At 39.8% G+C, this 16,030-nt stretch overlaps 1 protein-coding gene and 1 pseudogene across 1 annotated transcript in view; one reads left to right on the top strand and one right to left on the bottom strand.

Moving 5' to 3' along the window:
• The first annotated feature begins 4,742 nt into the window (after positions 1-4,742).
• Positions 4,743-16,030, top strand: part of LOC101435064 (HLA class II histocompatibility antigen, DQ beta 1 chain-like) — a 56,938-nt gene continuing 45,650 nt past the window's right edge. The window contains exon 1 of the mRNA XM_058306548.2: positions 4,743-4,958. The gene's annotated coding sequence lies outside the window, so the exon portion shown is untranslated. The remainder of the gene's footprint in view (positions 4,959-16,030) is intronic.
• LOC101439905 (zinc finger protein 263-like) lies at positions 14,900-15,817 on the bottom strand (annotated as a pseudogene).

The raw sequence follows: 16,030 nt of genomic DNA, 5'->3' as shown, positions 1-16,030 counted from the left end.
CCCCACATCACATATCTACTTCCCTCTTCCTGCCCTAAGTAAATACTGTGGCCACTTTCTCCACCTCGATGCTAAAATTTCTTCTATTACTGGTCACAATAGTTTTATAGTAGAATATCAGTAAGTCCACTCTAGTCCATATTTTATTCCTTCATTCTGTGGACCCTGATATGGTGATGCCCTCTTCACCTCTAGATCAAGAGGGGGCTTAATTCCACATGGATGATGGATGCAATTCCTCTGCTTGCAGTTGTAGGCACACTTGATTCCCTGGTGTGGTGGCTGACCATCTTCACCTCCTTGTTAGCTGACCGTGGTAAGACCAATGAACCAGAGAGTAGGAGTTGCCACACTGCTGAGGCTCAGGGCCCAGCTGGCACATGGGCAGTCCAGAGATTCAAGTCTCCTGAATGTGCACCATCCCTAGCGCCAACCACAGGTTCAGTAAAAGTGACAGAAGAGGCATGTGTAGAAAAGTCACATCTGAGTCCAGCTCCATCACATTCAGGAGCACAAATTCCAAAGTAGGGCCCTCTGATATGGCACAGAACTCCAAATCCATCTGCCATGACCATATACCCTATGGATCTCTGTAGCCTTCAGGAGAACCAGTACCTAGGGTTGTAACTACTTTGGCTTTTTCTGGGGTCCTGCTGAGGTGTGAGTAAGCATGACTCTTCTGATGACCTCCTGACTCTTTTTGGAAGACTCTTAGCCATATAAACTCATTTGTCTTTGCCATTTCCCCCTTTTATTCAAGGTCAAAAAGCAGTTTTTAACACTTAATTCAACATGTAGGCTGTGATATTCTGCTGGTCTGTGCTGACCCTTTTATTTGAGGTCTCTTTCTAGTTGCTTCACCAGGTAGTGGTTGGTAGTAATCCCTTGGCTCCAGGGAGGCTCATCCCCAGGAGTCATGTCCCACACTGGGGGGAAGGGAATGCATTTACATGCTGAGTTTGGCTTAGAGAGTGGCCACATTTGAGCAACATGGAGGCTCTCAGGAGGTAACTCTTAGGCACCCTGCAGCTCTAGGCCTAGTTCATATTTCAGGCACACAGGCTCCTAAGCACAGTATTGAGGGCTCATTATCGGACCATCCTTCCTTGTTGATCTTTGCCATTCCATTTGGGGGATTATTGTTGTTCCATTGGCGAATGTGACAGAGCTCCCCTGGGTAGGAACTCAGCACTACCTCAGTTGATGTTTGTAACTGTAACTACTATGAAGATACCCAACATATATCATGACATATTTATGTCCCCTATATACATGCCCTGGAGAACTACCCCCTATTCACATGGGAGTTCCTCCCCTGCCATAGTTGAACCCCTCCTCTGTGATCCAAAACTTCTTCAAGAATGAATCCTAATATATTGCCAAATTCAATTAATAGGAAATTGAAATATAGTGATAGGTTTAAAGTTTAGAAATAGAATACATAATAATTTAGAAATACTAAAATAAAGTAAAAATAAATTGGTGTATTAATAAAATGGAAAATATTATAAAACTTTGTTTTTAACGTTTTGCCTTTCATCACTGTAATAGGTGTTGCCCTATTGTCTACATCCTATCTTTTTCTTTTTTTTCTAATTTTTAATTTTGTCTTTAAAAAAGTTTTAGATCACAGTACTTCACATACACAATATAGGGGACTCCCATATATCCAGCATCAAACCCTTTTCCTCTTTCCCCAGCAATGATCTTGAGATGGAAGCAGGGTGACTGGGGGGCAATGGAAGTGCTCCACAAGATGATGCAGTGATGAATATAGGACAAGTTAATTTCAACTAAAGTGTATAAAAGTCTGTAAACTAAAATGTAAGTCACAATGTAAACCATAAGGAAACTAAAAATCTAGAAATTCGTACAGTCTAAAATATAAATAATAATGTAAATCAAAATGGAACCATGTTTAACAGCTATGTTTCAAAATCTGTACATCAGCTGCAGGAAAGATAACATGAACATGTAAAAAGAGGTAATCTATTTATTGATCTGGTTGTGGCTCAAGCTAATGTGTACACTCTGTTAACACCCAACCAACTGTATTATTATGATTTATGCTTCAGGCAGAAATGAAAATCATGTGTAACCCACAGTTACATATAAGTAGAAGATAGAAAATACTATGAACTCTGAATTAATATGAAAATATGGAAATAGATACTCAAATCAAGCAAAATGAGATTTGGATGACACGCCAGAATGACCAGTCTAATGGAAACTGCCTGGAAAATAAGAGTGGAGGGGGCACCCAGTGGTGATGGACACAGATGAAAGCATTCCTGAAAAGACAGCAGTCCATTCCGAGTGGGGAGATTATGACGACAGGTGTGGGGCATGCACACAAGTGCACTGGCTGCTGTGGAATCTAGAGAAAGGCACTTGAAGGTGGGCAGGCGAGAGGTGTCTTGGGAAGGCTGTATAGGAAGCAGAGTGGTGACTTCCATGGCAGAGGTTCCCAAAGAAACTTGTTAATGAAGGAGAAAAGTAAGAAGTGGTGGCAATTAAATGACTTTCAAAACAAGAGAATGCCTTTCTTCCTCTCCAGAAGGGTGTCAATGACTCTGCACTTCACTGTACTAACAGTAGAGGGAGATCTTGAATTAGGAAACTGAGTAAGCCACAAAAATTCTTAATCAGACCTACACAAAAAGGTTTTGTTTTTGCTGTTCCAAGAAAATAGATCTTCCAAAATGAACACAAAACCACAGATGTGGTCCTTTAAAGCTACTGCCTCTCACACATTTTCTCTCCAAAACAACAGCGACAAGAACAAGAAGGACACTACAACCGACCAAGCAGAAGAGAACTGTTACATTCATACCCCAGACTGAATCAAGAATGCACGAGTTGAAAAATTCAAATCAGGAATTTAAAAACATACAAAATAAAGAGAGAACATGGGAAGATGTGAAATGAGTTAAATGAGCTCAGGATGGAAAATTAAGTAAAAGACAAAATGGCATTAGACATGAAGACTAAATTACAAGTGAGAACACATTTAAATTAAGATACAACTGGGGGCATGGCAAAAAGGCATATAAAAGTCAAGAGAATGACAGTGGAATAAAATAGATAAACAATACCAATGACTATGAATTTTCAGTTGTTGCATAACCAATAACCAGCTTAAAATAACACACATTTATTTTCTAGCTGTTTCTGTGGGTTGGAAGTCCATCACAGCTTAGCTGGGTCCTCTGCGCGGGAGCTCACCAAGCTGCGATCAAGGTGAGGCAAGACCGTGCTTGTACCTTGAAGCTTGACCGGGGAGGAATCCACTTCTAAGCTCGTTCGGGTTGGCTGGCAGGATTAATATACTTGAGGTTGTAGGAGCAAAGGTCCCGTCTGCCGAGGTCCTCTCAGCTCCAAGAGGCCGCTCGGCTTCCTCGCCACATCACCTCCTCGCTGGTCCTCTGGCCACATGGCTGCTTGTTGCATCCAAGCCAGCAAGGGAGAGAATGTCTCTCCAGCATGCTAAAATGCAGTCTTCAATAAAAAACCACCGCGGAGTGACACCTCCTTACCTCTGTCACAGAATGCATCCTAACGACGGGAATGGCAGCCTGTCGCCTTTGCCATGGAACACGCTCTGCTCAGGGGAGTGGCCTTCACCTGCCTTGGGCTTATTCTACTGGTCAGAAGCATGGACAGGTCCCACTCACACCAAGGAGGAGGAGATGACACAGGGGCGTGGCTCATTGGTGTTCACCTTGGAACCTTAAAACGATTTCATTTTTCACTGATTTTATTCTTGAGTCTAATGAAGGAGCACTGTTTAAGGCAGGCAAGGAAGTACGGAGCAGTTATCCATTTGAATGTTCACGTAAGGTCCCATAACCACACAAAAAGTAGGAGGATGGGAGGGGGCGAACAAACCAAAACCCAACCCCTGTTCTAGCTTATACAGTAAGGAAATATGTTGAGAAAGTTCTAGAGAGCAACCTCCAATTACTGTGTAATAGGTGGTCCAGAGAAAAGGACTGCAGAGAATGCAGGAGAGAGTTTAATAAAAGAGAAAAAATATATTTTCTTTTAAAGTCTTTTGAAAAAAGACTTTAGTCCTTGTATTAAAAAGACTCCTGCAATTTAATGGCATTAAGCAGGAATGACGACAATATACACTGTCGTGATGAAAATATATGTATGTATTGAGGACATTTCTTAACTATTAGATAAAGAAACAAAACAGACAAAAATAACAAAAATGCCCTAACACCTTTCAGAAAGGAAATAAACAAGATAACCAACAAGTAGTATATACATAAAAGGAGACGAAGCAGGCAGCAAACAGATTTCTTATCAGAAGCCAAAAGACGGTGGAAAGAGCGGAGGTAACTAAATACAAGGGGAGCAGGTGTTGGCAGGGAGGTAACTAAATACAAGGGGAGCAGGTGTTGGCAGGGAGGCCGCTTAAGACAGATGATTTGGGTAGTGAGACAGAGGAGAGACGAGAGTGAGAAGAAAATCTGAGCAGAAGTCGTGAGAGGAAAGGACTGTTAAGGAGGGTGTTATTTCAAAATCCTCAGGCACCCTCTGAAAGACCTAAATTACATTTCAAAAAATTCGGAGTTGTGTTTCGTGTTTCTTTTGATGTAATCATCTGTGCTAAAAGCACCTTGATTCGGAGGCCAGTGATTCACGGGCTCGCTCGCGGATGTCCAGCAGGTGGCGACAATGCGCGCTGGGAAAAGGCACGTGGCAGCTTTCCTTCTATGACGTTCCCTGGTCTAGACCGGAAAGGCCAGCATTCCCTCCTAAAGGGGGGCAACGGGCCAGCTCCTATTTCTCTGATTCTTCCTTCTGTGTGTCCAAATATGATGCAATCTGAAACGTCGTTTTGGATGTCTGAGAAGCAAAGAAGCGTGAAATGGAGCACGACATAGGGCCTGCTTTTACCTGAAAACTGAACCACTCAGAAAAATGGACTCCTTTGCGTGTCCTGGCAGGTAAGAGATTGCTATATAAAATTGCACACCGAAAATATCTCCACCTCCACATTTGGTGCATACCACTGTCCTTTTTCACGCTGAGCTGCTTTATCCTCTGCCACTATCTTGATTCTTCATCAAGCGTGATCTTTTATTTAAAAATTATAAAAAGATTACATGTCTATAGTTTAAAAATTCAACAGTAGAGATGTAGTTCATCAGAAAACAGGAGCCTTCAGAGCTTCCCTGGCCCTTACCCCAGATCAATGACTTTGAACAGGATTGTGCATGTCTTTTCTTTGGTGGTGGTGGTATTAATTTAGACATCAAGTGATAATAGTGTAGAATATAGATCACCATCAACCATGTATCTCTGCCATCCTGCTCTTGATACTGTTATATTATTTTTAACTCCTCTGTAGGTAAACATTGTCTTTTTAAAGCAGTCCTCTCTTTTTCCATCAATTATATACACAACGTCTTGAATTTCCTCCCTGTAGATGAAGCTATTTGCTTCCCTGCTCTTTCTGTTCTCCTTTTCTTTCCCTTCTTCAGATCCCAACTTCTAGCATTTGCACTTTATCTTTAATGTTTTTGCAGTTGCTAACATTTATACCTTGTTTGTAACTATGATTTCGATTGTTTGGCTACAATTCCAATATGAGGTAAAAATTTAAAAAGTGTTTTTTGTTCATAAACAGTTATATATGTTAATAATGCAGGGAGCAGATGTAGCTCTAGTGGTTGGACACCTGCTTCCCATATACAAGGTCCAGGACTTGATCCCTGGTACCTTCTTGAAAAATAAAAAAGCATGACTATGTCTTCTTTCTGGAAGATCTTTCGATTTTTATAGAGTTTCTAATCACAGTTAATTCCCCTACAGTTAAAAATTTTTTTTTATCACACCCTTAGGTATTTGGATGTCACAAGAATATCATAAAACTTACAGAATCATATTTATCCTGGATATCTTCTTCCTGGAGCCCTTGGTTCTCTAGTTTAAATTGTAAAAAGCTGACTTCCAGGCCTTCTGAGCAGATGTTATCCCGGGAGTCCCTTGACTGCTTGTTTTAGGTTGAACTTGTTTCATGTATCCTATCCCTTCCTCTTTCTTACTTAACAACTTAATTATGTTGAAATGCATCTTCTATTACTATCCTAAAAAAGATATATTGGAAGTAAATTTTCTTGTCTTTGCGTGTCTGAGAATCATCTTTATTTTGGCTTCATGCTTGACTGAAATTTTGTTGGTGTATGTGTTTGGATCTAATCTGAAGAAAGAAATCACATCATTTTTAAAACTATAATAAACTTTATTTTAAAAGAGATTTTTAGATTATAGAAAAGATACATTGAAAGTATTAGGAATTCCCATATACCCCACCCCTTCCCCTCCTACATCTTCCCCTATTAATAACATCTTACAATAGTGTGGTACATTTGTTACAATTGATGAATAAATATTGAAGCACTGCTTCTAACCTAGGTCTATAGTTTAAATTACATAGCCATTTGAAAAGGGAAAGTTCAATATAAAGAATTATGAGCTGTAATAGGGAATTGAAGTAATGAACTGGCTAGTAAGAAGTACAGGACTCTAAGGGATGTAAAAATAGCAGCTATAATATGTAAAACAAGGAAATGCATGTACTTGGTGAGTTTTGTTCATTATTTTTAATGAATTTTAAAATCATTTAGTTTTCTGACTTCCTTTTTCCTTGGTATTGTTACTTTATGATAATATTTTTATAATAGCATGTGGAGTTTTCCCTTTTCATCTGGAAAAATAAAGGAAAACAAAAAAGCTGCAAGAATAAGTTTGGGATAATATTTTATATACCTATTTATATATATATGCTTTTCAGTGTACATTTCCTAAGAAAAGAACATTTTTTACTTAACCATTAAATTGGCTTTATTTTTTTTTTTAAGATTTATTTTTTTATTTATTTCTCTCCCCTTCCCCACCCCATTGTCTGTTCTCTGTGTCCATTTGCTGTGTGTTCTTCTGTGACCACTTCTATCCTTATCAGCGGCACTGGGAATCTGTGTTTCCCTCTGTTGCTGTCATCTTGTTGTTGCATCAGCTCTCCCTGTGTGCGGCACCACCCTGGGCAGGCTGCACTTTCTTTTGCACTGGGCAGCTCTCCCTATAGGGTGCACTCCCTGCATGGGACACCCCTGCGTAGCACGGCACTCCTTGCATGCATCAGCACTGCGCATGGGCCAGCTCCACATGGGTCAATGAGGCCCAGTGTTTGAACCGTGGACCTAACATGTGGTAGGCGGACGCCCTATCCATTAGGCCAAGTCTGCTTCCCTAAATTGACTTTAATCCACTGTTCATATTATAATTCTCATATTGATTTGTTTGAAAATTTTAGTCCAAAATTATATTCTGAACTGTGAACACGGTATGTCTTTTCATAAGAGTTTTATGCTCCATGGTAGATTTTTATAATTAAAAACAATTAAATCTATGTTTCCTCGTGAAATTTATTCCTTGAAATTTTATACTACTATTATAGATGGAAATTCACCCCACCTCCCTCCTGTCCTCCACTGGTGTGGTACATTTTATATATGCCTTCTTCGTAGCTTGTACTTCCCGAGACAAGTGATGCTGCCTTCTCATATGCTTTTCACTGGCTGAAGAAAAATATATTCAATGATATTAATAGTTTCCTTTAACCACACTTCTGCAAAGGTTATCATCTTCCTTCCTCTTTAACCACACATCTTGCCTAGTAACCGTTTCCAATGCCCAGACAGTTCCTCTCCACCTTTGAGAACTAAGTATATGTACGTCTTCTGTCTTGTAACCTAGTTTACTTTTCTTCTGACCTGGGGATCCTGCATGCTATTAGGATGCCCCCACTGATAATTTGGTCTGAGAAAAACATACTTTCTTTTTCTACAAAATATATTTTACCCTAGTCTCTTAACAGTTAGTTTTGAAAGCAGTCTACCCATAGATAAGTCTTCTTGTATTTATTCTAGCTATGAAGAATGTATGTTCAAGTGATTTACAAGTAAGATAATGAAGCAGCTTTATTTTAGAGCACCCATATAGTTTTCAATAGTTACTTGATTTAAAAAGGACCTAGAAAGTTAATGTGTCAAAGGCATTTATAATCACTTTTTAGGAAATTCCCTGAAAAAAAATACAACCAGACAGGGAACCCACACTGTGATGGTTTGAAGCTATATGGACTCCAGAAAAGTATGTTCTTAAAACGAATCCATGCCTGTGTGTGTAGATCTATTATAATCAGGGCTTCTTGATTAGGTTGCTCGGTAAGGCATGACCCAGGGTGGGTCTTAATCCTCTTACTAGAGACCTTTGTAAGAGAATGTAATTCAGAGAGAGAGAGAGAAAGGGAGGGAAGGAGAAAGAGAGAAAGCCACAAAAGTGAGGACTTAGATGCAATGAAACTCAGGAGAAAAGGGAAAGACCAGCAGATGCCATCATGTGCCATGCCATGTGACAGAGTCCAGGATCATGGGCTCCTGGTCTTTGGGGAGAAAGCATTGCATGATGAAGCCTTGATTTGGACATTTTCATGGCCTCAGAACTGTAAGCTTGTAAGCTAATAAACTATTATTTAAGTCAACCCATCTGGTATATTGTCTTCAGCAGCTTTAGCAAAGTAAGTCACATACTAATAAGCAGTGTCTAAAGCTATGCAGCCTACATGAAGGCAAGGGGTTTTGGGTCTAGAGGCAGTCCATACAGAGATAGCCAGGACAGTGTCTGAATAGCTGCAAAAGGCTGGATCTGGGACAGTAATTCCTATATGAAGGAAGATGCTAGAAATAAGCAACACAAACTTAAACATAATCTGAAAATGTGTCTCTGGGTTAAGGCCAAAATAGAGCCACCACCAGGCAGCAGCCCAAGGCCTGCTACACTTGCTAGAATGGGTTTTAAAATGGGCTAACAGTGGAAAACTCATTGAAATCATGGGAGAGATAGAAATGAAAAAAACTTGAGATGGTATAGAAAGTCTATGTCTCATTAATCCCAGACAGAAATTGACAGATTGAACAAAATTATAAATTCAACTAAAGCAAAAAGGACATTCAAAGATTGAATGCAAAATATAGAAAGGATATTTCAGGCAAATAGTAACTAAAGAAAAAATTGATCTTAGTGTCAGAAAAAAATTGTAAGAAAAAAAGCATTATTGATAAATGTTCACTTTATCAAGAAAAGTAGAACTATAAACATATGTGCATCTAATAAAATAGCCTCAAATATATGAATCAAAATTTAATATTACAGGAAGGAAATAACAAATTGACCATCAAGATATTTCTATATACCTCTCTTGATTCTTCATTGATCAAGCAGGCAAAAGAGAAGATATGGAATGTCCAAATAACAAAAAGCCTGACCCAAATGGACATTGATATATTGCAAAGTTATTGTCAGGGATATCATATATGTGTTGGATTATGAGTTCACCAATGCTTATTATATTAAAAACACAAATTAAAAAAGAAAAATATACTTGGCCCAATGATAAGAGTCATGGACTAAGGGTTATGATCATTCAAATTCTTTGCAACTTATGTGTGTGTAGGAGAGAGAGAGATGATTTCACTAGTGCAATCACCCTTGTTTTTGAATGTTTCACCAGGAATAGATTTCATATCAAGAAAATCACTTTTTTGCTCATCCATCTGAAGGAACTCCTTATCCATCAAAGTTTTATCATGAGATTGCAGCAATTCAGCCATATCTAGCTAGGAAAGTCCTGGATGGTATCTTCCACTAGAAGGCTGTTTCATCTGTGTTGAAAATATGATGTTTAATGTAGCCACCTCCATCAGTTATCTTAGCTAGATCTTCTGGATAATTTGCTGCAGCTTCTGCATTAGCACTTGTGCTTCACTTTGCACTTTTATGTTACGGAAATGACTTCTTTCCTTAAGCCTCATGAACCAATCTCTGCTAGCTTCAAACTTTTCTTCTTAAGTTTCCTCACCTGTTTCACCCTTCATAGTATTGAAGATAGTTAGGGCCTTACTCTGAAGTAGGCTTGGCTTAAGGAATGTTGTGCCTGGTTGATCTCTCTTCAGACAATTAAAACTTTCCCCATATCAGCAGTAACGTTTCACTTTCTTATCCTACATGTGCTCACTGGGGTAGCACTTTTAATCTATCTCCCTCAAGAACTTTTCCTTTGTATTCACAACTTGGCTAACTGGTGCAGGAGGCTTTCAGGCTATCTCAGCTTTGGGCATACCTTCCTCACTAAGCTTAATCATGTCTAGCTTTCACTTTAAAGTGAGACTTGTAGCTCTTCCTTTCATGTAAACATTTAGAGGCCAATGTAAGGTTATTAATTGCCCTAATTTCAATATTGTAGTGTCTCAGGGAATAGGGAGGCACAAGGAGTGGGAGAAAGATGAGGAAATGGCTAGTCAGTGGAGCAGTCAGAACACACACACCGTTTATTGATTTATTTTTTTAAGATTTATTTTTTATTTATTTCTCTCCCCCACTCCCCCAGTCGTCTGCTCTCTGGGTCCATTCACTGTGTGTTCTTCTGTGACCACTTCTATCCTTATCAGTGGCACCGGGAATCTGTGTTTCTTTTTGTTGTGTCATCTTGTTGGGTCAGCTCTCCATGTGTGCGGCACCATTCCTGGGCAGGCTGCACTTTCTTTCTCACTGGGTGGCTCTCCTTACGGGGCGCACTCCTTGCGCGTGGGGATCCCCTACATGGGGGACACCCTGCGTGGCACGGCACTCCTTGTGTGCATCAGCACTGCGCATGGGCCAGCTCCACACGGGTCAAGGAGGCCCTGGGTTTGAGCCGTGGACCTCCCACTGTTTATTGATTACGCTTGCTGTCTTAAATGGGCATGGATCATGGAAACCCAAAACACACTAGTAACGTCATATGTCACCGATCACAAATCACCATAACAGGTATAAAAAGAATGAAAAGCTTGAAATACTGAGAGAATTACCAAAATGTGACACAGACACAAAGTGAGCACATGCTGTTGAAAGAATGGCACCAAAAGACTGGCTTGATGTGTGGTTGTCACAGACCTTCAATTTATTAAAAAAAAAAAAAATACAATGCCTGCAAAGTGCAATGAAGCGAAGCACACTGAAACAAGATATTCTGTAAACACTAAAAACTCGTCACTTCCTAAGTATTTTACTACATTTTATTATTATCCATGCACTTGAGGTTATTTACATGTTGTAAATATGTAGTGGAAATTCTGTATACAGCTGTGTTACTGTACATCTCTTCCCAACTCTGCATTCTGTGGCATCTAGGTTGGTAACGTGAAATTGGCCATGGTGGGAGTATTTACACTGTGGAAACAACAAATGTTGTAAATCAAGGCTTGATTGTTTTGTTGATTGTCTAGATCAAGGTTTCCCAAAGAGAAAATATTTTCGGCTTGTGAACCATATAGTCTTCTGTCACAATTAAGGACTCTGATATTACAGTGTGAAAGCAGCCATAGACAATACATAAAAGAATGAGCACAGCTATGTTCTCACAAAATTTTATTTACAGAAACTAGTGGCAGGATCACTATGCATAGTTTGCCAACCCTGGTTTGGACTTAAGAAAGTGATGAAGAAAAATGCTAATATTGCAGATTAAAATGTAAGAATGTGTCATGTCTGTAGCTATTATGTAGTGAATAGAATAGAAAATTGAGAAAATTTCTTCTAGTGTTCAAAAACTATTATCTGATTCAGCAAAGATGTAGCTCACATCATTGATGAATGAGAGCAGTTTCCACATCTCTTTTTTCATATAATAAAATTTATTTTTAGAGAAGTTTTAGATTACAGAAAAGTTACATAGAAAGTATAGGGGATTCCCATAGACCCCACCCTTCCCACTCCCACATTTTTCCATATTAATAACTGTGATGGTTAGGTTTTTATGTCAGCTCAGCCAGGTAATTATGCCCAGTTTGGTCAAGCAAGCACCGGGTTAACGTTAATACAAGGGCATTTATGGACTTTAGTCACCATTAACTTTACTGCAGTGGTAAGTCATAGATAGCTGGTTATAATTACATCAATCAGGGAGATTGCCATCAGCAATGAGTGACGCTTTATCCAATCAGTTGAATGCCTTAAAAGGGGAAGTGATTCCAGCATTGAGTAAGAATTTCCCAGCTTGTCTTTGGACGGTCAATGTCTACCAGAACTCATCAAGAACCTTCCCTGGACTTTCACTGGAGCCGCTGACTGTAGCCTGCCTGTGGAACTTGGACTTGTACATACCCATGGTCACGTAAGACACTCATAAAATCACATATTATTGACAGATATCTCTTTTTGATTCTGTTTCCCTAGAGAACCCTGACTAATACATTAACCTCTTACCTTAGTATGGTACATTTGTTACAATTGATGAACAAATATTGAAGCACTGCTACTAACCAAGGTCTATAGTTTACACTTTGCATGTAGTTCTCAGGGGAGTGGGAGGGAAGAATAGGTGGAACATATATCTTTTGTTTTATTTTTATCTCCCCATTAATGTAAATGAAAACATCTGCTCTCTTAATAAAAATGAGACTATAAGATCATGACCAGAGATGTAACAGGGGATCTGGTTAACTCTTCTGGATTCCAAGTGAGAAAAACAATATGTTATGGCCCATGCTGGTACAATATCCAAATGCCTACTGCCTATTTATGCAAGAATGCTAAAGTAAGAAATTAACCTAAAAACTAGTTCAGGAGATTGTGAAACTTCTGGGCACTATAATAGAGGAAACATGATGACTTTCTGGGGACATTTATATAACCAGGGACATACAGGACTCCTAAAGAAAAATTAAAATCCTGACAAAAATGAGAGCATAATAAAAAATACAAATCCAGACCATGAAACATAGAGAATAATTATAAAGGGATGAATGAAAAGGATTTCTGGTCAAAATGTCACTGGGACTTCACAATTTGGTAAATCTGTCTGCACTCCAGATGCAGCAATGATGACTAAAATGAAAAGTGCATGGTTGGGGTTGCAGGTAGGCCGATTCTGTCTGTGCTGGAGATGGCAAAGATCAGGTGGGAAATTTCTTCCCAATCCCCATCCAGATGCATCAGCACATCCAATGTCCCCTAAGCTCTTTACCCAGAGGCAGAAGATCCACATCCAGTATCTCCCAGCCTTCCCTCTGGAGGCAGAGTCTGAGTCAACATTTCCTGACCCTCTCCCTGCAGTGGCAGGAGGCAGCCAAAGTAGATGCTTCCCTTCCATTTACCTATAGGGGAACACTATTTTGAATGGCAGGGGATTTCTTATCTGAAACCATGGAGTAAAGACAGATTTGAAAGGTTTTTCATGTTATAAGAAAATAACTCAACTATGAATTCCATATCTGGTGAAACTATCCTTCAAGACAGAAGGAGAAGTAAAGATATTCTTAGACAATATATAATGAAAATTTTGCTGGTAGAAAACCTACCCTAAAAGAATGACTAGAGGAAGTTATCCAAATAAAAAGTAATGATGATAACAGAAGAAGGGTTTGAATTTCAAAGAACAATGGGTAAAATAACAATGGATAAAAAAATTGGTAAATACAACTGACTATCTGTATTAGTCAGGGTTCCCCTGAGAAACAGAAACAATAGGATATATCTATGTATCTCTATCACTTTATCACCTATCATCCATCTATCTATCTAATCTATCATCATCTATGATTTATTTGAAAGAATTGCCTCACACAATTGTGAGTTTGACAAATCCAAATTCTGTACAGTAAGCAGGCAGATTGGAAACTCCAGTAAGTTGATGCTAAAGTCTTGAGTCCAAATTGCCTCTTCTTCCTGGAACCCTCAGTTCTTTTTTCTATGGCCTCCAGCTGATTAGATGAGGCCCAACCACATTGAGGGTAATCTCCTTTACTTAAAATCAGCTGATTGTTGATGCTAATCCCATCAATAAAATACCTCCAAAACAGCATCTAGGCCAGTTGACCTAACAACTGACACCTTAACCTAGCCAAGTTGACATATAAAACTAACCATCACACTATTCTTCTTGTGAGTTTAACTCCTATTTGATGGCTGAAGTGAAAATTATAGACCATTTAATGCAGTGTTTAAAGTATGTGGGGAAATACTTATGACAATTTTATTTATTTTCCTTAAAATATTTATTACTATCCAAAGATACTTTCAACAGGGACAGGTATAAATCATAATTTCCCTTGGACCCAAGTTTTCAAAGCTTCCCAGGGGATCCATCTTTCATGAAATCCATTACCCAGGAACAAGACTCCAGAGCTCCATCTTTTCCTGACAGAGGTGGACTAAAAGTCTAGATCTCTGCAAAGGGTAGACTAATTCAGACTCCTATTTCTGCTACCAATTCTTGGGCTTACATAATTTTATGTATTTCCCTTAGGTCTCTGGTTTCTTATTGTCTAAAGTGACATTTACATGAGTGGCTTCTCACTGGGCAGTCCTGTCAGGCTGATGAAGAGTGCTGAAGGACCAGCAAGGGTCTTCAGGAGAGTTGTAACTCATTACTAGTTTTTTCTTGACCTCTGGCTTATTTTTCAGGATACTCAGTCCCCCTTCTTTGGTTTCAAGGGGCCTCAGGGGCCCAAATGTTCTTGCAGAATGTCCCAAGTGGGGACATAGAAATATCACTTGGATCCCCAAATCTGTTGAGATAGATACTGGACACAGTAAGGCATCAAAACCATAAGTTGGATAAATATACTGAGCATGGGCATACCTTGGAAATGGAGTTAGGAAATTCCACCCTGAGTGGTCCCCTCCAAGACTTTCCATCTTCACGAATGCAGACAGAATTCCTTTTTAGCTTTATGCTAATTCTTTGCTGCCTCTGTACCTCCCTCATGATGACCTTCTTTTCTTCTTTGTAGTTAATTACCTTAAAAACATACAAGTCATTTGGTCCGTTGGACAAGGAAGACTAGCTCATTAAAATGGGAAATTCTGAATATGTCACCTTTTCTGGTACAAGAGAAACCCTATTATTTTTATCAGTGTGAGTTCTCTGATGGCTTATAAGGCATGAACTCTGAGAAAAGCTTTCTCCACATTCAGAACATTTATAGTCAGTCTCTCTCCTGTATGGGTTCTGAGGTGATGAATCTGATTGGAGCTGTGAGAGAAAGTATCTCCACACTCATGCTAGTACAGGGTTTTTCACCCATGCAAATTCTCTGGTGCCTGATTAAGATGGATAATGAGAGAAGTTTTCCTCACAAAGGATGCATTTATTACATGGTTCCTCTCCCATATGGGTTTTCTGATATCTGTTAAGGTGCATGCCCACAAGCCAGTCATTCAAAGCGTTTCTTCTCTGCCTTGTGGGCTCCATGATTTGTAAGAAGGGGGGTATTGCATTCATTGCTTCCCCACACTCGGAGAAGGGGTAAAGTCTCTCTCCCTCATGAGCTCTTTCATGAGTGACAAGGTGTGAACTACAAGAGAAACTCTTCCTACACTTGGAACACTTAAAGGGTCTTTCTCCTGTGTGAATTCTCTGGTGCCTGAAGAGGTTAAACTGTGAGGAAACATCTCCCCACACTCAGGGCACTTGTAGGGCTTTTCACCTGTATGTGTTCTCTGGTGGCTGTGGAGGCTGGAACTGTAAGAGAAGCTTTTTCCACATACATTACACTGATAGGGCTTCTCACCCATGTGGATGCACTTGATGGTGAGTTAGGTGAGCATTTTGATTGAAGCTCTTCTACAGCTGGGCTTCTTAAGGTCAAGCCCTCTTTGTAACTCTGGACCCTGGGATCCCATGGCTTTCCCCTTTGTTCCACTTGGGTACTTAGCCTTCTGACTGGTAATCTGGGACTCCTTAAGTCCACATTCTCATAACTTTCCTGCACCATGTCCCAGGAGAGGGCCCTCTTATTAGGATCTTGATGTACCCACAGCTCAGCTTCCTCGCGGCTCTCTGGATGCAGCTCCTGCACTCTGCTCTCCATCTCCTGAGGCAGGATGGTGAGGAATTGTTTCAGCTCCAGGATCTGTTCCTTGGTACGCATCTCAGGCCGCAGCCACCCATGGCAAAGCTCCTGGAGCCGGC

This window comes from Dasypus novemcinctus, chromosome 11, assembly GCF_030445035.2.
Source record: "Dasypus novemcinctus isolate mDasNov1 chromosome 11, mDasNov1.1.hap2, whole genome shotgun sequence".
Taxonomy (NCBI): Eukaryota; Metazoa; Chordata; class Mammalia; order Cingulata; family Dasypodidae; genus Dasypus; species Dasypus novemcinctus.
The sequence above is the reverse complement of the archived record's forward strand: the minus strand, read 5'-3'. Positions and strand labels throughout refer to the sequence as shown.